Raw genomic sequence first — 27,637 nt, 5'->3', positions numbered from 1 at the left:
GGGGATTATACTACTCACATGCCGGTGGAAAGTAAAGATGATTGTAGTTGTCATAGCCCCGATTCCAAGCCATTTTGGAATTTTCACTATTTCAACAAATTACTAAGTTCGGGAAACATCATGGCAGAGTATGAAATATCAGGTGATTCGATTGTCACTCTTATTATTCTATACACTACAGGCCAAGAACAAATGCAGATGATAACCAGGTATTCATTGGACAAATATACACTCCTGGAAATGGAAAAAAGAACACATTGACACCGGTGTGTCAGATCCACCATAAGTGGAGAGGGCTGTACAAGCAATGATCACACGCACGGCATAGAGGACACACCAGAAACCGTGGTGTTGGCCGTCGAATGGCGCTAGCTGCGCAGCATTTGTGCACCGCCGCCGTTAGTGTCAGCCAGTTTGCCGTGACATACGGAGCTCCATCACAGTCTTTAACACTGGTAGCATGCCGCGACAGCGTGGACGTGAACCGTATGTGCAGTTGACGGACTTTGAGCGAGGGCGTATAGTGGGCATGCGGGAGGCCGGGTGGACGTACCACCGAATTGCTCAACACGTGGGGCGTGACGTCTCTACAGTACATCGATGTTGTCGTCAGTGGTCGGCGGAAGGTGCACGTGCCCGTCGACCTGGAACCGGACCGCAGCGACGCACGGATGCACGCCAAGACCGTAGGATCTTACGCAGTGCCCTAGGGGACCGCAACGCCACTTCCCAGCAAATTAGGGACACTGTTGCTCCTGGGGTATCGGCGAGGACCATTCCCAACCGTCTCCATGAAGCTGGGCTACGATCCCGCACACCGTTAGGCCGTCTTCCGCTCACGCCCCAACATCGTGCAGCCCGCCTCCAGTGGTGTCGCGACAGGCGTGAATGGAGGAACGAATGGAGACGTGTCGTCTTCAGCGATGAGAGTCGCTTCTGCCTTGGTGCCAATGATGGTCGTATGCGTGTTTGGCGCAGTGCAGGTGAGCGCCACAATCAGGACTGCATACGACCGAGGCACACATGGCCAGCACCAGGCATCATGGTGTGGGGAGCGATCTCTTACACTGGCCGTACACCTCTGGTGATCGTCGAGGGGACACTGAATAGTGCACGGTACATCCAAACCGTCATCGAACCCATCGTTCTACCATTCCTAGACCGGCTAGGGAACTTGCTGTTCCAACAGGACAATGCACGTCCGCATGTATCCCGTGCCACCCAACGTGCTCTAGAAGGTGTAAGTCAACTACCCTGGCCAGCAAGATCTCCGGATCTGTCCCCCATTGAGCATGTTTGCGACTGGATGAAGCGTCGTCTCACGCGGTCTGCACTTCCAGCACGAACGCTGGTCCAACTGAGGCGCCAGGTGGAAATGGCATGGAAAGCCGTTCCACAGGACTACATCCAGCAACTCTACGATCGTCTCCATGGGAGAATAGCAGCCTGTATTGCTGCGAAAGGTGGTTATACACTGTACTAGTGCCGACATTGTGCATGCTCTGTTGCCTGTGTCTATGTGCCTGTGGTTCTGTCAGTGTGATCATGTGATGTATCTGACCCCAGGAATGTGTCAATAAAGTTTCCCCTTCCTGGGACAATGAATTCACGGTGTTCTTATTTCAATTTCCACTAGTGTATTATACTAGAACTGACAAGTGATTACATTTTCACGCAATTTGGGTACATAGATTCTGCGAAATCAGTACCCAGAACAACCAACTCTGGCCGTAATGACGGCCTTGTTACTCCTGGGCATTGAGTCAGACAGAGCTTGGATGGCGTGTGCAGGTACAGCTGCCCATGCAGCTTCAACGCGACACCACAGTTCATCAAGAGTAGTGACTGGCGTATTGTGACGGGCGAGTTGCCCGGCTACCATTGACCAGACGTTTCCAATTGGTGAGACATCTGGAGAATGTGCTGGCCAGGGCAGCAGTTGAACATTTTCTGTATCTAGATAGGCCCGTATAGGACCTGCAACATGCGGTAGTGCATTATCCTTCTGAAATGTGGGATTTCACAGGTTTCGAATGAAGGGTACAGCCACGGGTCGTAACATATCTCAAACGTAACGTCCACTGTTCAAAGTGCCGACACTGCGAACAAGAGGTGCCCGAGACGTGTAACCAATGGCATCCCATACTATCACGCAGGGTGATACGCCAGTATCGCGATGACGAATACACGTTTCCAATGTGCGTTCACCGCGATGTCGCCAAGCATGGATGTGACCATCATGATGCTGTAAACAGAACGTGGATTCATCCGAAAAAATGACGTTTTGCCATTCGTGCACCCAGGTTCGTCGTTGAGTACAACATCGCAGGCGCTCCTGTCTGTGATACAGCGTGAAGGGTAACCGCAGCCATGGTCTCCTAGCTGATAGTCCATGCTGCTGCAAAGGTCGTCGAACTATACGTACAGATGGTTGTTGTCTTGCAAATGTCCCCAATAGTTTACTCAGGCATCGAGATCTGACTGCACGATCCGTTACAGCCATGCGGATAAGATGCCTGTCATCTCGACTGCGAGTGATACGAGGCCGTTGGGATGCAGCACGTCGTTCCTTATTACCCTCCTGAACCCACCGATTCCATATTCTGCTAACAGTCATTGGTTCTCGACGAACCCGAGCAGCTATGCCGCCATACGATAAACCGCAATCGCGATAGGCTACAATCCGACCTTTATCAAAGTCGGAAACGTGATGGTACGCATTTATTTATCCTCCTTACACAAGGCCTCACAACAACGTTTCACTAGGCAACGCCGATCAACTGCTGTTTGTGTATGATAAATCGGTTGGAAAGTTTCCTCATGTGAGCACGTTGTAGGTGTCGCCACCGGCGTCAGTCTTGTGTGAATGCTGTGAAAGGCTAATCATTTGCATATCACAGCATCTTCTTTCTGTCGATTAAATTTCGCTTCTGTAGTACGTTATCTTCAAGGTGTAGCAGTTTTAATGGGCAGTAGTGTAGTTTTAGTCATTGTGCTGAAGCTATATATCTGACTGAAGGAAGCTGTTTCCCAAATACAGGTAATTATTTAGTTCTTTCAGTGTGTAGGCTATGGAATACTTTCCGAGCTAATATCAGACATTTACAGGTATTCAATGATTATATTAAAAATAAATTAATTAATAGAGACGCCACTTGATAATAGAAATAGTGTTGCATCACTTCATGTACTTGCCCTTAGCAACTACATTCGCAAACTATTAAAGCTCGAAGTATGTGCCAATTCATACGACAGAGCATTTTAAGATCTTCCATTAAATGTTGCGGTCATTCTTTCGAGATGGCGTAGCCGACGTCACCAATTTCTTGTGATATAAGAAAGAACATATTACAGATCAACTGTTTGCGTTGCAATAAACTCAAACTTCAGGTTATACGTGGTCCACGATAACATTTCCTCGGAATTAGTGTAAATTTATCATCCACTTCAACAAGACTGCACAGTTCAAAACTCTCATCCGACTCAGTTGCCTTAAAACTAGTCGCCAACCAGAAATTCTGACATTGTGGAACACCAGTTTCAGTAACTTCTGTAGCAAAAACAGTTTGCCAGTGCCCTTTCTATCCTAGAAATACCCAGCTGACGTATTGGGCTTCATAACTACCCTGTAACAGCAATTTTCGTACAATCACTGCCATTGCTTCCACCCGGTATATGCATGACCTAAACTGCTAGTGCAATAACATACTGACATCAAAAATGGTTCAAATGGCTCTAGGCACTATGGGACTTAACTGCTAAGGTCATCAGTCCCCTAGAACTACTTAAACCTAAGTAATCTCAGGACATAACACACATACATGCCTGAGGCAGGATTCGAACCTGCGACCGTAGCCGTCGCATGGTTCCAGACTGTAGCGCCTAGAATCGCTTGGCCACTCCGGCCGACTATTGGCATCCAGTGTGCCCGTATTGACAATTTCATTGTTTATTTCACTTGATTTCATAATCACCCAGGATATCACATGACCTTCCAACATGAGAGATTTCACTTTGTATCTCCTTCCCTCCGGATGGATGTTTTTCATGGTAGGTCATCCCTATCGAACCGGCGAAACGCGACCTGCATTGCATTCACAAACAGCTGTGGTGTCAATTGAGCTGACTGCTGTGGGACGCAGCCACTGATTGGTATCAACGGGGTAAGCTTCGGCTCTCGTTTAGAGTAGTACAAAACTCCTCATAGCTGCTGTGTGAATTGCCATGCAAAATACCGAGTGAAAAGGGCATAATTTGTCTTCGCTGAAAACACAGACGTGCCATCTGACTTCCAATCAATGAACGGGGCTATGAAAACGATAAGCTCATTGAAAATTATGCGATAGGTACTCTGTTAGCTTTTATTAGATTGCTTGTTTTGGTGATGTCGAATGTGGGAGAGTGTGAGAACGTTATGTCTGTTAACGCAGGTGTCATAAAATTCCGATGTAGGAATGGCAAAGGTACTGTTGAAGCAATTGCTCGTTCAGGTTAAGCCTTGGGTATCTTTGAAACGTATAATCTACCACCACGATTATAATGTATCATACAATGCTCTTGAATCGTTTACTTTTCACACCAATCTTACGACGAAGTTTACTGTAATCAAAGAAATGATGTTCCGTTTGCTTCAGTCACAGTTGTGAAATGATTAAAGTATATTATAAAGTAATCAAAATATTTATTTATTAGAGAAATGTACCTGCCTTACGCAGATACTAAAACAAAGATATGGACAAGCGTGCCATTCAAGATTTACCTCAAAGTGTTCATTGCTTCCATTACTTTTGCCTGGGCTGATGATTCTTAAATGACGACGAAGTCGCACTTGGGCATCTTGGTGACCCCCATTCCCACCTACCCCCACCCCCACCCCCACCCACACCCTACCAACACCTCCACGCAAACCCAGGGGACCACCGAGGAGAAACCACACCCTATTTATATTTACTCAGAACCTTTGGTTTCTATAATCACAACTGAAATCTTAAATTAGTTTCATATTCTTTTTATTTGTTGCTACTTTATGCATTATGTTCTCTAGAATCGATTATTTGCTAATAAGGGTAAATATCATGGGAATCTCACAAACGGTCGCTTCTTTCATATTAGAGATTTTTCTCCTTATAAAATAGTGCACTGCTGGTATCCTGATAATACTAGCGGTTTATATATGATCGTAATGATATACCGTCTACGTCTCTTTTCGTACAGCCAATATGCTATAAAATTTGATCTACCGAAATTTGTTTTTTCTCTGAAATGATTATTTCATCTCTTGTATCAAAATGAAATCCAAGGTACTCTTCGAAAAGGTCAGATTTTTCAAGGGTAGCACACTTACAGGTTTCTCTGGCTAATATAGTGTTCGTACTGTACTGGTAGCAGGAAGGTGAAATTGTGATCTATTAATCTATAAACCACTCCTCGGCAATTTTAATTCCTTCCTACCCTTGAATATTTTATTTTACAGCAGTTAACTACTGATCATCCAGTCTCTGATGATAACGTACAGTAAATTCAAGCAGGCATGAGTGTGTGTGTTGTTCTTAGTTTAAGTTAGTTCAAGTAGGACTAAATAGTGTGAAAGCTTCGGGACCGATGACATCAGCGGATCGATCCCTTAACATCTTACTACAAATTTAAAAATATTAATAAATAGATCCAATGACTGCTAATCCGTTGGAAATGTGATTGTGCGTTGATACTATCTGGTGCTTCCATTTTTCCTAATATATAAGAACCAATGATGAAAGTAAAAGGAACGTTCAATGAGTGGAATAAAAATCAAGGCGAAAGGATTTTAATGATTAGATTCGCTAATGACATTTCTGTCTTTAGCGGCAGCGAAGAATTACGGGATATGGTGAATGGAACGAACAGACCAAAAAGTACAAAAATTGAACTGAGAGTAAATCGAAGGATAAGAAGTAGCAGAAATGAGAACAGCAAGGCTTCTAATCATAACTGGTGATGACAAAGTAGATGAAGTAAAGGAGTTCTCCTGCTAAGGTAGAAAAATAATCAATGGCGGACAGAGCAGGGAGGACATCAAAAGCAGACTAGGACTGGGAAAAAGGGGAAAAGGGCATTATTGACCAAGAAAAGTCTACTAGTATGAAACACGTGCCTTCATTTGAGGAAGCAATTTCTGGGAAAGTACGTTAGGAGGACAGTACTGTGCGTTAGGGGAACATGGACTGTCGGTAAATAGCAACAGAGAGGTGTGGAAGCGTTTGAAAGGTGGTGATATATACCAGTATTGAAAATTCGGTTGGCTGAAAAAGCTAGGAATAAGGAGACTTTCTACAGAATCGGAGAGGACAGTAGTATATGGAAAACAGAGACAGAAAAGGGTACAGGTTAACAGGACATCTATTAAGATATTAGCAAATAACTTCCATGCTACTAGAGGGAGGCGTAGCGGGTGAAAGCCGTAGACAGAGTCTAGAATACATCCACAAAATAACTGAGGACCTAAGTTGCAAGTGCTACTCTGAGATAAAATGAATGGTTCAAGAGAGAGTTCAGTGGCTGGCCGAATCTAACCAATCTGAAGATTGATGACTAAAAAGAAATTTCCACTTCAGTCTTGTGCATATCAGTATGTTAGTGAGATAAACCGATTTTTAACATCTGTTATTGAATAGAAGTCAACGACGTGAGGTGCTGGGCTCGAGTACAAGTAAGACATTACTTTTCGTCTCATCATTTCAGTTTCAATTATCTCGGTACTGGTGAAAGGCTTGATTTTCCTTTTCTAACAAACCGATTAGGTGCTGGGTCCGAAACCCCGTCCAACGCAAAACCTTATACAATGTCATTTCAACTTCAAACCAGCACCCCCTTTGTTGATTGTGATCGAAACAATATCTATGATTAGTTAACAGGAACAGTAGTCACTGTATTTGAGTTCCGGGTCTCAGTCCAGTTTGGAAACGTCCGTAACGTACTTGCAGGTTTACTGATTGAACACTTATTTACTGTAATAAATATAAGATTACAAGCGTAAGGGCTGTGTCATCTCTGATTACACTTTTTCTGATACTGGCATTATTATGATATTAATTGTAATCGGGATTGATAGCCATACAGAGCAGTTATTTCTTGTTGCCTCCTGTAGAAACCATTTTCTTTAGTCAAACGACAGTACTAAAAAAGAGACCAGAGAACACCCAAGACCGTTACGTTCTATGGGTTGCATAGAAATCTAGTGAAACTCAGTTCATCTTTTGGATACTTTTGAAGATAATGGTACAAGACAGTTTCCATCTGGAATACTGTATTCGAATTTCCACGATTATGGCAGTTTCTGATGTAACTACAAGTGATTTTCATCCAACGGTAAAGGATGAGTAAATGAATTCAAAGCAGTCAAGCGTTTAGATCGAAAGGTTGTTTTACTCAGTCTTTTACCATGCTTTCGACGAATGTAAACTTGTCTTCTTCTGAAAAACAAGTAACAAAATTTCACATTAACAAAATCTGATACTGGTGTTTCTCTGAAATTCTGTTACATGTTTCTCTGAAGAATAGGATCCGAAGAAATCATGGTAAAAGGTTGAACAAAACCAGCTTTCGTTGCAACTGGTTTGCAGCTTTGGATTCATTTACAGCTTTCGCTGTCTAAGATATGTGGTACTGAACTGACAAGTGCGATGTTGATTAAACAATTTTTTTCTTCCCTTATATGACTTACCGGTCAAACGGATCATTCACTCTCATGACATTTATTCACGAACAAAATTTGGAGCAAAGCATATCCACACATATAGTAACTGTGTATTTAGTCCTTTAGTAGTTAACTGCTAAATACTGAGTGTGTGAATCAAATTTTACGAGCGCCTTGAAAAATGTTTCTCATTGTACACCTAATGTGCTACATTGAAATTTCAGAATATGTGTAATAGTTCATGTGTTCGCAGGTACAAACTATTTTATGAAGTTGTTACATTTGGAAGCTGTTTATGTTTGCCGCGTTGTCATGTCTTACTTAAATTGTTCATCATCTATAATATCGAGACCAGAAGGTTTTAACTTAATTTCCTATCTCATCAATTTAGATAGTGGCCCTGGTGGCGGTACTGTGAATCATCTAGAAAACAGTGAAACCTGTGATTAAAGCAAAAAACAATAACACACTGAATAGCTTACGATTTACGTTGCAGCCCATACGAAGCGCGTGTAATGAGCTAGATTCAAACAAGCAGCATCATGTTGTTCTGCCAATTTAGGAGGACTCAGAAAGTTAAGTATTAGACGGCTTCTATCACCTCCACTAAGGCCAGAAACGCGCTTGAGGATAACGGATGGAGAGAAGAGAGGACAAAGTCTTTGAGAACTGCAAACAAACCGTTGCCGGGGCGAGCAAGTTGTACCACCTGCATAATCTCACTGCGGCGGCTTTTGGAGATTTACTGCGTGCTGGAGATCACCCCTTTAATGGCGAGGCTTTAGTTCTGCTTGATTCTAACTCCTGCCCTCTAATTAAATACTGGGTGCATCTCCTATAACGATAACTGTGTAGTTGGCGATGTAAGGCACGCGATGCCCGCCCATAATAACAGCGAATGTGGAGCGTCGTTTATTACAGTCTGGCGACTTGTGGTCGCAATTCGCGCACCTGCCCCGTCAACCAATTTCATTCACCTTCTCCTAACAACTTCAGGCTTTAGACCACATTTCTGTATAATGTATAAGCACCAAGGCCTCTTATAGAATTGTGCTTTATCGCAATAATAAGAATAAATGTTTTATTTGTGTGTACTAAATACGTTTTCGCTTTATCATACTAGTTGTTTTAAGTTGTCTATTATATAAAGCAAATTATTTAATTATACCTATTATATTTGGAGTACTGTAGCGATTCTTGGCAGCTCCTTTAATGCCCTTAAATCGTAATAAATATATGGTAGTACTGCTTTACCCTTATATTCATTTTTATGCCCTGTTCATATATACACGTGTTCTCTGGCATATAATAGATGCACGAAGTATTGGTGTATTGCAGCGGATAGATCACACTTACACATTTTGCTGCACATAAACTATACTGTAGCTCATTCTGACATATTCTTGCTCATATAGGTCTAATATCGTTGATCTTGTTATTTCTCTTTTAGGATATTGTACATACATTAATTTTTATTTTCGGACTTCCGTATGAAATAATACTCCTGTGTAGGGAGCGTTCTCTTTCTTTTGGTGTTATGTCATAAAATTTCCATGTGTAGAGTGATTGCATTCACTCACCATTGCCATTACATGCACGAATACCGTGCTGAATCATAATTTTCATGAACATACTCCAAGGAACAGTCTCATATAACAGTTAGTTATGAACTTACAGGACCTGTCAATGGGAAGAAGCACTTGTATTTACTAACGATGGAATTTTGTAGCTACGTCTTAGCTATAAAAGCCAATCAGTGGTTACGGAGTGGGAAGAATATACCATGTCCGTGGATAAGTGGTTAACATTCGGGGGCAATACAGGAGGGATCATTCTTAGCAAAATATTCTACTAAACATGGGCTCTAACATGAGCACCTTAAGAGCTATGAGAACTTTTTCTTCTTCAACACTGCGAAACAAATCTCTTCTAATGGAGGTTCTTTGTTTTCCTCTTTCTCTAAGGAAGTATTAGGGACAAAAACAAGAGAAAAATGCCCTGTATACACGCGGACTAAAATACATAGCTTAACTGCTACGAGAACTTGCTCAACTGATGAAATTTGAGCAATAGTGAAGACGAACCAATGATCATAGCTCTAAAGGTATGCATTTTAGGAACCATGTTCACTAGATATCTTTTCCTTGTTTCAGTCTACAGTACCACATACGAAAGTTTTTCGTTGGAGTTCCTCTCCCTTTTCTCCCAACAACTATTAGAGTAGCCAATTCTCCGGTTTTCTCCACCCCCACCCACTCTTCTATACTAACAGCTATTCCGACCCCAGCGCTGCTATGCACCAGTCCTCAATTCTTATCCCACCACAGTCCTACCTTCCTCACCGGCCAAACTTAACACCTTCAACAACACATTATCAAACGCAGCACAATGACAGAAAAATGCTTCTTTTAAACAACAGTGTTTCACGATCACGTTTTATATGTGTGCTTATTGTGTTTCGTATTTCCTTTCATTATCACTGTTTTCGACTACCTGAACATGACGTCGTCTGTCTCGTATATCTGAAAACTCCCATTATCAACTGGTTGAAGAGCGGGTGGCCTGTACCGCTCAGAGCGCACTTCCCGCACATATTGGAGGCGGGGAGAGGGGGAGAATGGAAAAACAATAAAGATACAAAATGTTTGACGACTCTGCTTTGCACAATTATGCATGACACACTATTTTTAATTTAGTGATGTTTAAGTAGGCACAAATATAGCTGGAGGTAAACATTACGTTTCTGTAAATGTACTTTCAATGCAGTTCCATTACTTGTGTGTAGATGCTTTTTGCAAATGCGTGTAACTATGTTTTTATACACACTTGAGTATAGGCGACGCCTGAAACCGCAAATGTGACACATAAATTTTTATATCCTGTTTGTTCGCAAACCGTTGTTCTCCAGATTTAGTGACGCCGTGTGGCACACGCAGAAGAAAAATTCAGAGACGCTGGGACTGCAGAATACTTCGCTCGGAAGTAGTAACCGCAGGAAGCACATGGGATGGCGCCACCCTCTGACGGGATTTTAGCACTAAATACGGGAGCACGGTTACTGCTGGCCTGTCTCTCGCTGGTCACTGAAGCTTTTTAATACGCACCATTGACCTCGCCTGATTTATGTTTGTGACTTAAATTGCTCTTGGCTTGTTGTATACGCTTGAGACGAGTTAGCTATGTTCTGTACTAGTGTTGGTCATTCGTTCGCTTTGGTATTTTCTCTGTCATTTACGTTCGGAACCGCCTATTTCGTTCCACCGGTCAGTACATTTTCACAAGTGCAAGTTATCACAAGCTACCTGGTGGTTATGATTAAAATGTGGGTAGTCATGGAGATCCGGTGTGGGCTATGATTATCGTACGGCAGCGAAACTTCGTAGATATGCTAATGCGTCAATGCGATATTGATTTCCACTAAAAAGTTGTTGGTTTCAACTTTTAACACTGTACACTGTTTATACCGGGTGTACAAATAGCCTTATGATTATTAGCCTCGCGTGCCGTATAATTGTTGGCCGGCCTGGGTTACTTGCCTTGAAGAGGACTCTCCCAAAATTCCACTATTTCGATTATAAAATCTTCTAGGGCTGACAGTCGAGTCAATGTGTTGTTGTTGTTGTTGTTGTTGTGTGTGTGCGTGTGTGTGTGTGTGTGTGACAGCCGCACCGATTCGACTCGCGCCTGATTGGCCCTACCGGCGCCGAGGATGAAGAGAAGCCCGTGGTCCAGCCGCTATAAAGATCCGGACGAGACGTGATCTTGGCACTTCGCCTGAAGATGGCAAGTAAGAAACTTCCTGATACGGGTCTGGAGAACAACACATTGTCTCGGCTGTCAACCCGAGAAGATTTTATCGTCGAGATTCGCCGAGAAAGCCTTCATTCTCATATTCCAATGTTTCGTTTATCTCAGCCAGCGTAAGTAGTATCGTTGGTGTCTGTCGTTACGTGTTGACGTGAATATTTAACTTTAATTCCTTTGTTCGTTTGTTTGGTTTTGGTTACTGTAAAAATGCTAACCATTGCAGAACGTGTGTTTTTATTCGAGCAAGTGTTCAAAGCTGGCGCTAAATGCACACTTTATATTCTTCACACATTTAATTTAGTTTTCCCGAAGACAACACTCCTACATCGCAAAACTAAAACGTTTCGAAGTACAGATGCACCGAAGTGGTCGTCCTAGCGTTTTGTTTGAGGATAAACCACTCGATATTTCCGATAAAATGTCCATGAGTCCGAAGAAGTCACTAAGAAAACTCGCCCAGGAAATCGATGTTAGTGTCGGAACGGCCCACGCACCTGTGAGGAGAAAATTAGAACTTTTCCCATACAAAGTGACAGTCTTGCAAGGGCTGAAAAATACTGATCATGGTAGAAGACTGAATTATTGTCAATGGTTCAAAAATTGTGTTCAACAAAATGGAAGGGATATTCTTAATGAAATATTTCTTCAATAAATACGCGTGATTTCATTTATTTGGGTACATGAACTCCCAAATTTCTCGTATGTGGAGTATTGCAAATCCACTGAATTCACGTGGAACCACTTCATTCGGTGAAAATAGGAGTCTGGATTGCAATTTCTAGACGATACTGCAGTGAGTTTCTGTACCCATTCATAGGAGATCTTGTGTTAAGTGATATACTGAACGGTTATTTTCAAGAAGGTGGTGCAACCGCATACAGCTCGCGATTCAGTGTCACTGCTTGCTAATGTTTTTTGTGATCGCTTAATTTCACAGGGAGTTTGGCATCCACGATCGCCTCACCTAACACCACCTGACTTTTTCTTCTGGGGTGCAGCGAAAGTAACTGTCAATAAAAACCGTCCAAAATCCTTCGATGAATTGAAAACTGCAATATCCACTCTCACTACTTCTGTTGCAGAAGAAATGTTACAGCTTGTGTTTGGAAACATGATTAGACGAACTGGATTGTGTTTTCAACAACAGGGGGGACACTTTCTACACTTAATGTGAAAATATGTAAGTAAAAACGAGTATTCAATAAATTAATAACTTGTATTTCACTGAGGTTTACCGAGCGAGGTGGCGCAGTGGTTAGCACACTGGACTCGCATTCGGGAGGACGACGGTTCAATCTCGTCTCCAGCCATCCTGATTTTGGTTTTCCGTGATTTCCCTAAATCGTTTCAGGCAAATTCTGGGATGGTTCCTTTGAAAGGTCACGGCCAATTTCCTTCCCAATCCTTCCCTAACCCGAGCTTGCGCTCCATCTCTAATGACCTCGTTGTCGACGGGACGTTAAACACTAACCACCATCATCACCACTGAGGTTCATTTCGGTATATTCACGCGTGGCTAACAATCATGCCGCACTGCTGAGAGACATTTTGAACACCCCATATGATGCTACGACATCAAGGCTGTCATTTGACAAGCCATATCCTGACAGAACAGTATGGCTACTGAGAAAAGGGGCCGTGCGCTTTTAGCGAAACTGTTTTACGTGTTGCATGGAGAGACTGTCACCTACTGATATGTCTAATGTGAAGCTCGTTAAAACTAAACAGTTTAAAGAAGGTGATAATGAAATTCGAAAGCTCGGGTGAGCTTGGCGTGACACCTGGAAGAGGAAGGCGTCCTCAGGTTTGCTGTTAACTGACCACGCAGCACATCCTCTGACTCGTGCTAGTGCCACAGTAGTGTCTTTCCCAGATCAACAGCACAGAAAGCCTAGCATTCTTTATTAGACTGGTACTCATACATGACAGTGCAGAGACTGAAATCTCATGATACGCAGCAACGTTCTGAATTAGCTCTTTGGTTTCTGGTACGTGCTGAAGTTAACGTGTGGCTAGGCAATATCCTTCAGGGTGAGGAGGCACATTTTATAGTACAGGGTGGAGTGATTACATAGAATTGCCGAATTAGTGATACTGTTCAAGCGTGGTTTGGGGCTCGGAAGCACCTTTCTTTTCGGTCCGCAATTCTTTGAGGAGAATACACTTAGAGTCCCTGTGAGGTGCTCCTTGACGTCTGCACTTTATAGATACCAACTTGTACAGCATGTCATTTCTGCTTTGGAAGAGCATAACTGTGTGGAAACCATTGTTCTCCTGCTAGATGGGGCGGCGCCTCATGCTCACTCACTGAACGATCAATTTCGTGCAACCTCCCATAACAGTGTTATCTCCAGTGGTCTTCCAGATACATGACTTCGTAAGATCAGTTTATCTGAACCCACGTGACTTTTGACTCATGGAGTATCAAGACGAATGCGTATTCCAGGAAAGCTTGAGGGTTGTGCGTGATATGAAGGCCAGTGTACAGCAATAAGTTGCTCAGGCTCCATCGGAACTGCTGCGAGCTACTGTTGATCACATCATTTTACAGGCACAGTATCTCGTCGACGTCTCCGGTGACCTTTTGTGCCCACGTCACTTTATCAGTCCACTCTATAATGAAACATGTCTACACCTCTGTCTTGCATCCACAGCGCCAGATTTTCACCTTTCAAAATTCCTACTACTTTTTTCCAGAGTGAACTGGTCTCCCATTAACGCACTAGAATGTATACCAAATTTCGCTGGCATACCTACCTAAGCAGAGTAAGATAGAAGACTGGCGACGAGAATTTTCTCAGTGTGCAACTCTTCTATTGAGGTAAGGTTCCCACGTATCTATAGCTATGGCAGCAGCACTTCTCACAAAAGGAAGAACAGCTTCAGCAATAGCAACAGCAAGAAACAAAGTGGGAATCCCACCAGAGGATCCAGCTTCTGGAAAACCAACGACAGTAGGCCTCTCCGGCATGCTCGCCTTCCCCTCCATGATCGGCTTGTATCGACTGGATAAACGAGGACTGGGACATCTATTTATTTCGCTTTATTTCTCACAGCAGGGCAAGTGAAATAGCTGACCCTGAACGAAAGAGTGCGGTGTCACTGTCTTCTAGTGGAAAACTGTACGAAATAATGAAATGTCGAAACTGGTAGTCTTCACAGCAATATAAAATAATATCTTAAAGTACACGACTGTTGGTGAATTTAATTGATATTGACAGTTCGTGTCGAAGTGGTGCAAATCTTGCACTCACTCTCGGATCCTGATGGTTTGCTTTTGGATACTTTGTATTTGTTGATAGATATTACGGCCACCAAAATCACATTGTTCCAGGTAGGCTCAAATCTAACCAATATGCTAAACAATATAAGCGATCTTAGGCAACGTGAGCTGCTGACATATGGCTTGGCCAGGAAGAGTGTCTTTTCCTGTAAACAATGTGGCTCGTCAAATGCAGACTCCTTAATCCGTGATATAATTATCCGTCACGCTCCTTGTCGAGAATTTAATGCAAAGGCTTCTTTAGTATTGTATTAAAAATTGCCAAAAATCATGAAGTAACTGCGTCAGCCCAAGCTGTGATTCACGTTATCGTTGACTTCGATATTGCTAGTAGCATTCATCTACATATACACACATACTCCGCAATCCACCATACGGTGCGTGGCCGAGGGTACATCGTACCACAACTAGCATCTTGTCGCCTTGTTCCACTCCCAAACAGAACGAGGGAAAAATGACTGCCTATATGCCTCTATACGAGCCCTAATCTCTCTTATCGTGTCTTTGTGGTCTTTCCGCGAAATATAAGTTGCCGGCTGTATAATTGTACAGCAGTCAGCCTCAAATGCTGGTTCTCTACATTTCCTCCCGAAAAGAACGCCTACTTTTCTCTAGACACTCCCACTCGAGTTCCTGAAGCATTTCCGTAACACTCGCGTGATGATCAAACCTACCAGTAACAGATCTAGCAGCCCGCCTCTGAATTGGTTCTATATCCTCCCTCAATCCGACCTGTTAGGGATCCCAAACACTCGAGCTGTACTCAAGAATAGGTCGTGTTAGTGTTTTATAAGCGATCTTCCTGAATTTCTACCTATGAACCGAAGACGACTATCCACCTTCCCCTCAACTGCCATTACATGCTTGTCCCACTTCATATCGCTCTGCAGTGTTACGCTCAAATATTTAATCGACGTGACTATCTCAAGCGCTACACTACTAATGGAGTATTCGAACATTACGGGATTCTTTTTCCTATTCATCTGCATTAATTTACATTTAACTATATTTAGAGTAAGCCGGCATTCTTTACACCAATCACAAATTCTGTCCAAGTAATCTTGTATCCTCCTACAGTCACTCAACGGCGACACCCTCCCGTACACCACAGCATCATCAGCTGCACATTGCTATCCACCCTATCCAAAAGATCATTTATGTAGATAGCATTAGTTGCCATTGTGATCTACGATCAACTGATGACTTCCAGTGAACGTCAGTATCCGATTTACCGTGCACCTGATAGTCCAGTCACACGGGATTCAGTAGTTAGTGATGTAATTAGCGGTTGCTCGTCCTCGTCGTCGGTAAACACGCAACCGCTTTATTCGCCGTTTGCGTGTCGCAAAGAGAGCGTAGGTCGTGCAACATTTCCTGTCATTGTTAAAGAACCGCACAAAAGCTCGTGCCGTCAAATCGTGTCCAGAGTGCAGCCCGTGGCATCAAAGGCGTCACTCCCTTTCAGTGACGTCATCTGTTTTGCACGCCACAAACCTGGGAACTTCGCCAGTTACTGCCTTGGACGGCGTGCGTCAAAAACATTCGCTGGCAGTGCGGTACACGCTATCTGGCTTCGACCATGTTAGCGGAAGACGGACTGTAGCGTCTCGTGTTGCACGTGGATATTAATTGGGCCACGACGGATTTCCAGGTGGACACGGGCGCGGCCGCATCCCTCATTAATGAGGACGCATACCGACGCAGTGCCTTCCAGAAGCTGCTGCCTCCTCAGTGTAAAATTACACGGTACCATGGCTAGTCGATACCCCTGCTGCGTCAGATCGTTATCCAAACGCAGTGTAAAAACGTAGCTCGGCAACTAACTCTGCTTATAATTAACTCTTGGACGAAAAGTAACATTTTTAGTTCAGAGGCTTTGGTACATTTATGTTTTAACGTCCAGAACCAATATAATCCTGAATGAGATTTTCACTCTACAGCGGAGTGTGCGCTGATATGAAACTTCCTGGAAGAGTAAAACTGGGGGCTGGACCGAGACTCGAACTCGGGACCCTTGCCTTTCGCGGGCAAGTGCTCTACCAACTTTTTTTGTGCATTTTTTGTTCGTTATAGATCGTTGTGTTTGGTCGCAAGACATCCTGTTCAAGTTCGGTGGTTGATCCTTCCACTCAGTTTTTTTATTACAGAGGCCACCCAGCTCTCTGACCGAACACGCTGAGCTACCGTGCCGGCTGACCAACTGAGCTACCCAAGCACGACTGGCACCCCGTCCTCACAGTTTTACTTCTGCCAATACCTCACCACCTACCTTCCAAACTTTACAGAAGCTCTTCTGCGAACCTTACAGAACTAGCACTCCTGAAAGAAAGGATATTGCGGAGACATGGCTTAGCCACAGCCTGGGGGATGTTTCCAGAATGAGATTTTCACTCTGCAGCTCAGTTGGTATAGCACTTGCCCGCGAAAGGTAAAGGTCACGAGCTCTAGTTCGGTCCGACACACAATTTTAATGTGCCTTGAAGTTTCAATTTAATCTAATTTCAACTGCGATTACATTCACGAACTTGCTATGTTCTGTGTGAAATTTCAGTATATGTTTTAACCTAAGTTAGGTAGTGCAACTAGATTACAGACCCACATATGTTTAAAGCAATCGGCAGTGCCTTGCCCCATGCATGAGGAAGTTATAGCAGGTCTTGATAGCTGTCAAAATGTGGTTGTTATATCTATAATATCGCCTAGCCAGTGGGCCACACACATGATCGTGGTTAAGGAACCTGATGGGTCATTTAGTACTTGTGGTGATTTTAAGTCTGCCGTTAACGTTCAAGCATATATCGGTTTGTGTCCACATCCTTGGGCAGAGGAATTATTGGCTAAATTGTTTGAGGTCATTACTTATTGACAAAATAGCTTTTGGTGATTACTACGCATTCGGCACGTACCGTTATAATTGGTGGCCGTTTTGGGTTGCAAGTGTTCGTATTTCAGAGAACCTTGATGAAGTCGTCCAAGGTGTCCACAAGTGTTTTAATTATCTAGATGTCTTATTTTGTGTTAGGGCATGTGGGAGCAGCATCTGCTCAATCTTCATATGTTCATTGAGCGGCTCCAAACCCATAGTCTGCTTCGTCACCTCGCAAATGTTTCGTTGAGCCGAGTGTCACGTACTTGGCGCATACATTAAGTAGAGACGGTCTCACATATTCAATGCAACATGTGGACACAATCACTAACTTCCTGATTCGTAAATACCTCAAAAGCTGCGGTCATTACTCGTAAATTATTAATCCAAGTTCATTCCTAACCCAGCCCACATGTCCCGTCCGCTCAATCAATTGAAGTGTTAAACTCGTGTCGTCGGAGATGTGCCAGAACGCTTTCATGAAACATAGAAAGTGTCTCAGGTCGACCCCTTGTTTAGCAACTTTCCATGCCAGCATTCGTTTGTCACTTATCAGCGATGCATCAGATGATGGCACCGGCGCTCTGCTGCCCACAAATATGTCTTCGGCACAGAACAGCCTTTGCACTTAAAGCACTAACAGTGGCGCCCAGGAATGATCCTGAAACCTTCAAGCTTTGGGTATCATATATGGCATCCGGTAGCGTCCGGAAGTTTCACTTTCACCTCAGTGGTGCTAGTTTCATATGATTACCGGTCACTAGCCCCGTATATCAACGTTCAGCCACAATTTTAAACTTCCTCATAAAATGGCACAATGACTTAAGTGGTGGGCGGTCTTCGTAAGTTGCAGGCTCAAGGCAATACCACGGCTTCCTCGATATTGGCCTAGTGTTGACGCCATCATTGAATTCGCCATTTGGATCTATCACCTCTGCGCCCACAACCGGATAGCCCCACCGCAGCGCCGCCCGGGTTGGCCGAGTGGTTCTAGGGGCTACCGTCTGGAACCGCGCGACCTCTACGGTCGCAGGTTCGAAACCTGCCTTGGGCATGGATGTGTGTAATGTCCTTAGGTTAGTTAGGTTTAAGTAGTGCTAAGTTCTAGGGGACTGATGACCTCAGAATTTAAGTCCCATAGTGCTCAGAGCCATTTTTTTAACCCAGCGCAGCGTTGCAACTGTTGCCCATGCCCTGACCATTCCTGGCACAGGGTCCACCTTAATTTCGACATTTCATAGGAGATATGCAGTTGCTTGTAGTTGATGCCCTCTCTAATTTCTCCATATGCTGCACACAAGACTGCAACTGCTACAGCAGTTACTACCTGTGACCGGTCAACCATGTCTGTAGTACAGGGCTCACCTTCCTGGCTTCTGACCACGGTACTCAGTTCACGGCATCTGTGTTTCACGATTTTTCTCTGCGTGATGGCAGTCAGCACCTTTCAAACACACACCCAGTTCGGAGGCCGGGCATATGGTCACGGCATTCAAGACGCAGTTGTACAAACTAATGTCGACAGCCAACTCCAGCAACACTCACCAGCTTCCTCATCATGAAAATGGGCATAACCCAGATGAAATTTCAGGCCCTCACACATCCTTCACACATCCGACTGGCTGAGCCCAATTCAGTGGGCCCACTGAAAATACACATAGCTATATTTCTACGTGGGCTCCCAATTCTGGGCTCATTCTTAGCGCCAGAACAGCAGGTGGACCCCGGGCGCCATCGTCGACAATAGGGGAGGCAGATGTTTGAGATTGAGGCCAGACAGGAGCTGTAAGCCCGGCGTCCGAAAGAGCACCATCAACATCCCCGTCCACTGCCTATCGGACATGGCGTCTGCAGAAACTGAAGGGGCAACCAGTACACTAGCCTGCATCTCACGTGTACAGATTCCATCTTAGTCTTTTTGCGGAAATGGTAAGCAGCCAATTTATTGCCAAATCGAAAGTTTATTAAAACCCCTTCACCGTGATTTCAACGTTTATAAAGTTGACGACTGTGGCCTAGCGGTTCTAGGCGCTTCATTCCTGAACCGCGCTGATGCTACGGTCGTAGGTTCGAGTCCTTCCTCGGACATGGATGTGTGTGATGTCCATAGGTTAGTTAGGGTTACGTAGTTCTAAGTATAGGAGACTAATGACCTCACGTTTTACGTTCCATAGCGCTTAGGGCCATTTGAACTATTTGTTGTTGACGACAGCATTACATGCTGTGCAGAGGTATGTTAAAATATAGCCGAGAGGCTTCATTCAGATATGAGATTTCACCTCTGCTACTTTTTAACATGCGTCTGCAACAAGACTTAATGAAGTTGTCAATATTTCCTTTTGAAGAAAACGTTTTTATGAACATTGTAAGTATGGTAAGGGGACATTTATAAACTATTTTCCAACTCACTGTCTGTTTACTACTTCTAGAAGAAGATTTTATCCTACTGCTGTTCCAACCATATAGAAAATTTCGTCCTGATGTTGAGCATCGACAATAACAATGCTCAGTGATGGGAGCCGATGAAGTTCAAATGCCAGCCTCCTCCAGTACCTCTTCCGGCTCCTAAATCTGTTACCGGCTACTCTCTGTCGTCACAATCGACATAGGTTCTGAATTATCAGCTTGTGGTGCCCGTTGGGTCTGTCCAGTTGGTCCCACATCCAGTGCCCCCTACCCTATAGTCCGGCCCAAGTTCTGCCTCAATCGCTCAGTTGCGGTTCTCAATCACGGCGCCACCTACTATCCCATCCCAGCCGATTACGAAGGAAAGCTACTGATGGGGCCTTTGGTGACAGTGCCTCAAACCCTTCCTCGGCGACGTCATCACAGGCCACGTCATCTGCATCCACACGTACAGATTCAAGAGAGGTAAATGGAGCGTTTGGCGTAATTGGCCGGGAGGTCCCTTACGGGGCAGGTCCGGCCGCCTTGGTGCAGGTCTTATTACATTCGTCGTCACATTGGGCGACCTGCGCTCCGGATGAGGATGAAACGATGATGGCGGCAACACTCAGTCCCTGAGCGGAGAAAATTCCCGACCCAGCCGTGCCCCTTAGGACGGCAGTCAGTCACACTGACCATTCAGCTATCGGGGCGGTGTTTAGTATCGGACGTGACTCGGATTCCCCAACTTGCACGAGTTTCTATAAGGAGAACACGTCAGAGATGGGCTACAGAGGACTGCACCTGCCTCGTGCGAGCACATCAGCCGTGGCAAGCCTGTGAATTGGAGGAGCCATCTGACGAGTCTCCCGCTAGTCATTGAAAACTTAAGCTATGCGTCATCCAATAGGAGAATTTTCACTTTGCCTCATTTGAGCTTGCGGTATGGATTTCCCTCTGGATTGTAGTATACGTTTAAGCTGACTTTCTTTTACTGAGGACGTGTTTTAGCTGTTCAGTCGCTTCTTGATCTCCGCTATTGTTTAATTCTGGTTCGCCTGCTTCGTTCGGCCTATTTGTTCGTTATCACCAATGTGTGTTAACAGAAAATGTGTTCTGCATGCACAGACTAGAATAGAAAACCTCCCGCCCGTCTATGTGAAATGCTGACTGTTTCGTTGCCATTCCCATCACGATTTCCCGCGTCCGCTTATGGAACTGTGTGTGATATTTATGTTTATCCATCACACGAAGTTATGTAAAAACACACAGAAACCATGTATGACTGATTCATTCTAGCCTGCATCAGACATAATTGTTACTGGTGGCTCTGTATGAAACAAGAGATACTTCCAGCCTCCTCCATCTGCGTGTGGAACATCTGCCTTGCGCTATAAATATTCTAACAATATGTCCGTTAATTTCCTATTCATAGTCATTAGATCTATTTTTATGTCCGGCAATCCAAACAATTACCTGAGACATTTGAATTTGTAACATGCATCTCTCAATTACTAACAGAGCAAACGTCAGTGTTTAAATGATTTTCGGATTGAAAGTCCATGTCCTCAACTGTAAATCTAAACTAATAATACATGAATTAGAGGTTTTGACTGTAAAATCAATTCAGTTTACCAAAAGAATTGCAGGTCATTTTGTCTCTTCCCTTGCTTATAAGGAACACTTTTTAGTAATGGAAATGCTCCTTAACTAATAGAACAAGTTTATCGTTAATCTGGGCTCTTTTGACAAACTCGTTGTTTGATATGGTGATCGAACATTACGTGCTTGTTTTAGCTACCCAACGTCTCCACTTCCACCCATCTCACTGCTCTGGTTCCACACAACTCATTGGCTTACGCTCATATCTTCATTGGGTCATCCGTAGCGGTTCACGTGACCATGTTGCACTACTTTTTCACCATGTATAGTGCTCCAAAGCAGTAGGATCGTTCGCTTAGAGGTATATCCCAATACTTATGTAATGGGGAGGCACAGTGTTTCACTTACAATTTGCATCAAAAATGGTTCAAATGGCTCTGAGCACTGTGGGACTTAACATCTGAGGTCATCAGTCCCAAAGAACTTAGAACTACTTAAACCTAACTAACCTAAGGATATCACACACATCCATGCCCGAGACAGGATTCTAACCTGAGACCGTAGCGGTGCATGGTTCCAGACTGAAGCGACTACAACAGCTCGGTCACTGCGGCCGGCTATGATCCAGACTGAAGCGACTAGAGCCGCTCGGTCACTGCGGCCAGCTATGATTTGCATCATTTTGAGAGAAAGGAAGGTGTTATAAATGGGGGTATTAGCACACTACTAGCGAGTGAGTAATGATTACTCTTTGCAACTAATTAAACAGAATTAAAATGAGATTTTAGTTGAAGAAGAATCATTCTGTGAGTATACGCCCTGACAGCCAACTCTCGTTCAAAAAAGCTATGATGAACTTGAAAATAGACGTGTTACACGCTGTCTATAACATATTACAATTCAACACCATTTAATTATTCATTTGTACTATTAACTCACCAATCTATGTTTCTGCTTGTACGATGATATTTCGCTTATCGAGGGACTGTTAAGAATATCCAAGTTATATGACAGTAGGCATACTTCGCATAAATCATATTATTTTATTTTCCTTTTAGTGATCCACTACTAGGTGCACGCACTCAATAGCAATTCACATGAATTACGGATGTCGGCGACATATTCTGGCAGGTACTGCATGCTGTCTAGTTTCATCTGTATAGCTTTAATTAGATGATCGTCTGACTCTTATCTCATGAAACCCAACATTCCCTCTTCTGCCGCCACCCATTCACTCCCCTCTCTCCCTTCATACACACACACACACACGCACACACACACACACACACACACTCACACACACACATAAACATACAGAGGAGGAAAGTCCTCGCCACGTACCATCCACTCGCCTGGCTACATTTTCATCCCTCCGCAATTTAATTTCCATTATAACTTCAATTACTTCTACCAGGCCAGTCTCATTTGTGACGCATTTATTTGTTTTCCTCCTTTTCCCAGTAATTCCCTACGCAATTTTTCTCCTTTTTACGCTGCGTAACCCTCAATTTCAGAATGCCTTTCATATTAAAAGTCAATGTGTCTCTGCTAAGAGTCAAAGTTTGTACTATACACTGATCGTAATATTTTTGTTTCAGCCACACCTGAAACTTAACTCGTAGATCTCCGTCCGCAGACGAATTTTCTTCTTCGGTGTATTAGTTTTGTCTACGTACGAATTACCTCTTCTCATTTTGACATAGTTCTCATAACTATAAACAAATAGTACATAAGGCTTTTTCCCTTGGTTCAGGTATATACTTTGCTGGAATCGTCTTTTTTCGGTACGATCGTGTTATCTTTGTTACAGAAATGTCAGAATATTTATAAGGGCGTATAGCTGAAAAGTGGTAGTACTTATTAATCTGCAGTGTAGTTTAGTTCGTTAAATTCCATGTTCACATGTAAAGCAGTCATCAGTATTTTCTTTATTAAATACCTATGTTTTGGCAATTTATCATCAATGATTGAATTGAAAATTTTCTACATTAACGGTAGAGGGCTGAGAAGTGTATAGTCTTTTTTCTTTTATCTTGTCAGAGTCTTTTCTTGGCAGAAAGAAGCCTAGCAGCATTCCTTTATTTTGCAGGCTAATCGTCTTTCACAAATATCCTGTTAACAATGCAGTCGGTTCATTGTTAATTACCTTGCTTACAGCTGTAATGGTTATTATGTCCTATAGTTATTACTTTTTTCTTACCTCAAATGACTGTGTTCACAATCTAGTACTTTTTCCGAAATTTCGTTACATTCGCTATTAGCTCTCGGCGATTTGAATCTTCTTTTCATCTACTTAAGCATTTAACGTAACCATGGTTTGTCAGCATAATTTTACCTTTATTATTAGTTGTGTCTTTTGCCATCTTAGCAACTTCTCTTAAGGCTAAATTATTCGCACGTAATATCTCGTATTCCCTTCTCACCAATCAATACCATACGACTTACTATTTTATTGTGTTGCAGCTGAGCATCGCAACATGATTTCTAGGTGGCCTAATATGTAATTATTCTTTTTTGTGCTGTACGATTATAGTCAGCAGAAAGCTGTTTTTACAGGTTAGATTTGTGAACATAACTCCGTAAAGAGGAAGTAATAATCAGTAGGAAACGACCTTTGCAGTGAATTTCGCGACACGTAAAGCACGAATAAGTACGTATACTTTAAAGAACATACATTTAAAGCTCGTATAAATAGACCAGTGCTTTCCCTCTCTGGATCGCGTGTAGCACTTCACTAGCGAAATGCAGTTGAATTGATGATATTAGCCGTCCATTATAGCAAAATTCCGATAGAGCAACATGATTCATTACCCCGTTTCAGTCATAATGTGCCGTAAAGAACAACGAGATTTCGCTTATATTGACACCCACGCGGCCGTAAATGAAACTACGTTCCAAATATGCAGCTCTATCCTGTGTTACCAAAAATGAAAGAAAAGCGAAATAATGCTAGAAAAAATGTTTGAAGCTTCTAATTTCTATTAATATCACTGACTCATATCACAGACTCACTGGCTCTTCAGTTAACATGTACTTTAAAACAGTACTTTCTCACTAAAAGGTACACTACACGAACATAGACTGTATTGAGTGGATAGAGAAGGTAACGGCAATATCAACCTTGTCAGCAATGGGGAATGAAATCATCCTATATATCAACACAATAACTGCGAAAAACCTCTGTTTTTTCTACAGACTTTTCTCTGGTTTTATTCTACGCTGTTACATCTGCTTCTACGCTTCTTCATTGATAGGGTCAAACAACGCCAGTACTTTTATTCAAAAGAACAAATATCACGTTATCAATAAAAGAAGATATCTGTTTCAAGTGCGTCAAGTGATAAACACCTCTAGACTTGACTTTCGAAAAATAAAAGGGAGTTGGAAAATAGTTTATAAAAACCCCCTTACCATTGATACAACTTTTATGAAAAGGTCTTCTTCAAAAGGAAATATTGACAACTTCATTACGTTTTGAGGCTGAGGCATATTAAAAAGTAGCAGATGTGAAATATCGTATCTGACTGACCCCTCTCGGGTATATTTTAACATACCTCTGCACAACATGTAAACCGGTCGTCAACAAAAAATGGTTCAAATGGCTCTACGCACTATGGAACTTAAAATATGACGTCATTAGTAGAATTAGAACTACGTAACCGTAACTAACCTAAGGACATCACACACATCCATGCCCGAGGCAGGATTCGAACCTGCGACCGCAGCATCAGCGCGGTTCCGGAATGAAGCGGCTAGAACCGCTTGTCCACTGTCGTCAACAATTTCTTCTCTGGAAGACAACTTTATAAACGTTGAAATCACTGTGAATGGCTTTTAATAAATATTTCTGTAAGAAGACCAGAATGGATTCTGCATACCTGAGATGCAGGATGGTGTACTGGGTTGCCCCTTGAGTTTCTGCAGACGCCATGTCCGATCGGCGGGCCGCACCAACCGATCGACTGCCCCCGCCCCCCCCCCCCCTTTCCCAGAAGCTGGAAACAATAGGCACAAGACCAATGATGGTACACGGTGCAAATATCAATACACATCGCTGCTGCCACACGTAGAAGGAGGAAGAACAACGGCATAACAGCAACAATAGCGCGAAACCAAACACAGATAGACATTCAGGTTCAAGGAAACGCGTGGTTCGGTGTGAGCACAGCTCAAGGTAATTGCAAATAATTTAATTCCCCTCGTGATATTAATTGGGAATAATTAGTCGTATCAGGGAATGGTATACAACAGCGCTCGCTACATTCTGATAAGCACGTGTTGTCTAAAGATTACTAATTTTACTACACAACTTCCTTCTGTAATGGCACTATGGTTAATTTCTAGGTATATCTGAAATGATTTGAGTGTCTTGATGAGTGGCCCAGGTGATGTGTTAGCGACTGGCTGTAAAGACCAACACAGTTACTGAATCCATTCGGGGAAGAGAGAACTACAGTGACGTACTGGATATCCAGATATAAAAGACGTATTTAGTGGTAGGCAACAGAACTCTGACGGAAGAGCTGTCCGTCACACATTCGAGAGATTCCTCGCACCGCTTGGCCCTCATTTCCACCGATGTATCAACAGACTTTGATCCACCGATGAGGGGCTGGTACGCATCTGCATTTCCGTTGACAGCCTGCTGTGGTACGGGAAATTAATACTTAACATCGATGAGATTTGCACTACAATATGAACATATGAAGATGAGAGGTGACATCTCGTAATCGATCATGGACTATTAAAGATATAAAACAAATCTTGCTGCCTGATTCTATTTTATTGATGGTTACTATGGGAAAGGCTTCGTTCCTTCCTATCCGTTAGCATGGATAGCTACGATATACACGATATACATTGTCGCACGATAGTAACACTGAGGAAACATACGATACTGACCATTAAAACTGCAGATCATAAACGGGTATTTATTGGGCAAATATATTATACTAGAACTGACATGTAATAACATTTTCACTTAATTTCGGTGCGAAGATCCTGAGAAATAAGTATCCAGAACAAGCACCTCTGGACTTAATAACGGCCTTAATACGCCTGGGAATTGAGTCAAACAGAGCTTGGATGGCGTGTTCAGGTACAGTTGCCCATGCAGCATCAACACTATACAACAGTTCATCAAGATTAGTCACTTGCGTATAGTGACGAGCCCGTTGCTCGGCCACCATCGACCAGACGTTTTCAATTGGTGAGAGATCTGGAGAATGTGCTGTCCAGGGCAGCGGTCGAACTTTTTCTGTATCCAGAAAGGCCCACGCACGACCTGCAACATGAATTATTCTGCTGAAATGTAGGGTTTCGCAGGGATCAAATGAAGGGTATAGCCACGGTTCGTAACACATCTGAAATGTAACGTCCACTGTTCAAAGTGCCGTCAGTACGAACAAGAGGTGACCGAGACGTGTAACCAATGGCGTCCCATACCATCACTCCGGGTGATACGCCAGTATCGCGATGACGAATGCACGCTTCCAATGTGCGTTCTCCGCGATGTCGCCAAGCATGGATGTGATCATCATGATGCTGTAAACAGAACCTGGATTCATCCGAAAAACTAACGTTTTGACATTTGTGCACCCAGGTTTGTCTGTGATGCAGCGTCAAGGGTAACCGCAGCCATGGTCTCCGAGCTGATAGTCCATGCTGCTGCAAACGTCGTCGAACTGTTCGTACAGATGATTGTTGTCTTGCAAACGTCCCCATCTGTTGACTGCACGATCAGTTACAGCCATGCAGATAATATGCCTGTCATTGGATCTCGACCACCGCGAGCAGCATCAAAGTCGGAAACGTGATGGTACGCCTTTGTAGTGCTTACACGAGGTATCACAACAACGTTTCACCAGGCAACGCCGGTCAACTGCTGTTTGTGTATGAGAAATCGGTGGGAAAGTTTCCTCATGTCAGCACGTTGTAGGTGTCGCCACCGGCACCAGCCTTGTGTGAATTCTCTGAAAAGCTAACCATTTGCATATCACAGCATCCTCTTATTTTCGGTTAA

The sequence above is a fragment of the Schistocerca gregaria genome, chromosome 3 (assembly GCF_023897955.1).
Source record: "Schistocerca gregaria isolate iqSchGreg1 chromosome 3, iqSchGreg1.2, whole genome shotgun sequence".
NCBI lineage: Eukaryota > Metazoa > Arthropoda > Insecta > Orthoptera > Acrididae > Schistocerca > Schistocerca gregaria.
This window is presented reverse-complemented; position numbering follows the sequence as displayed.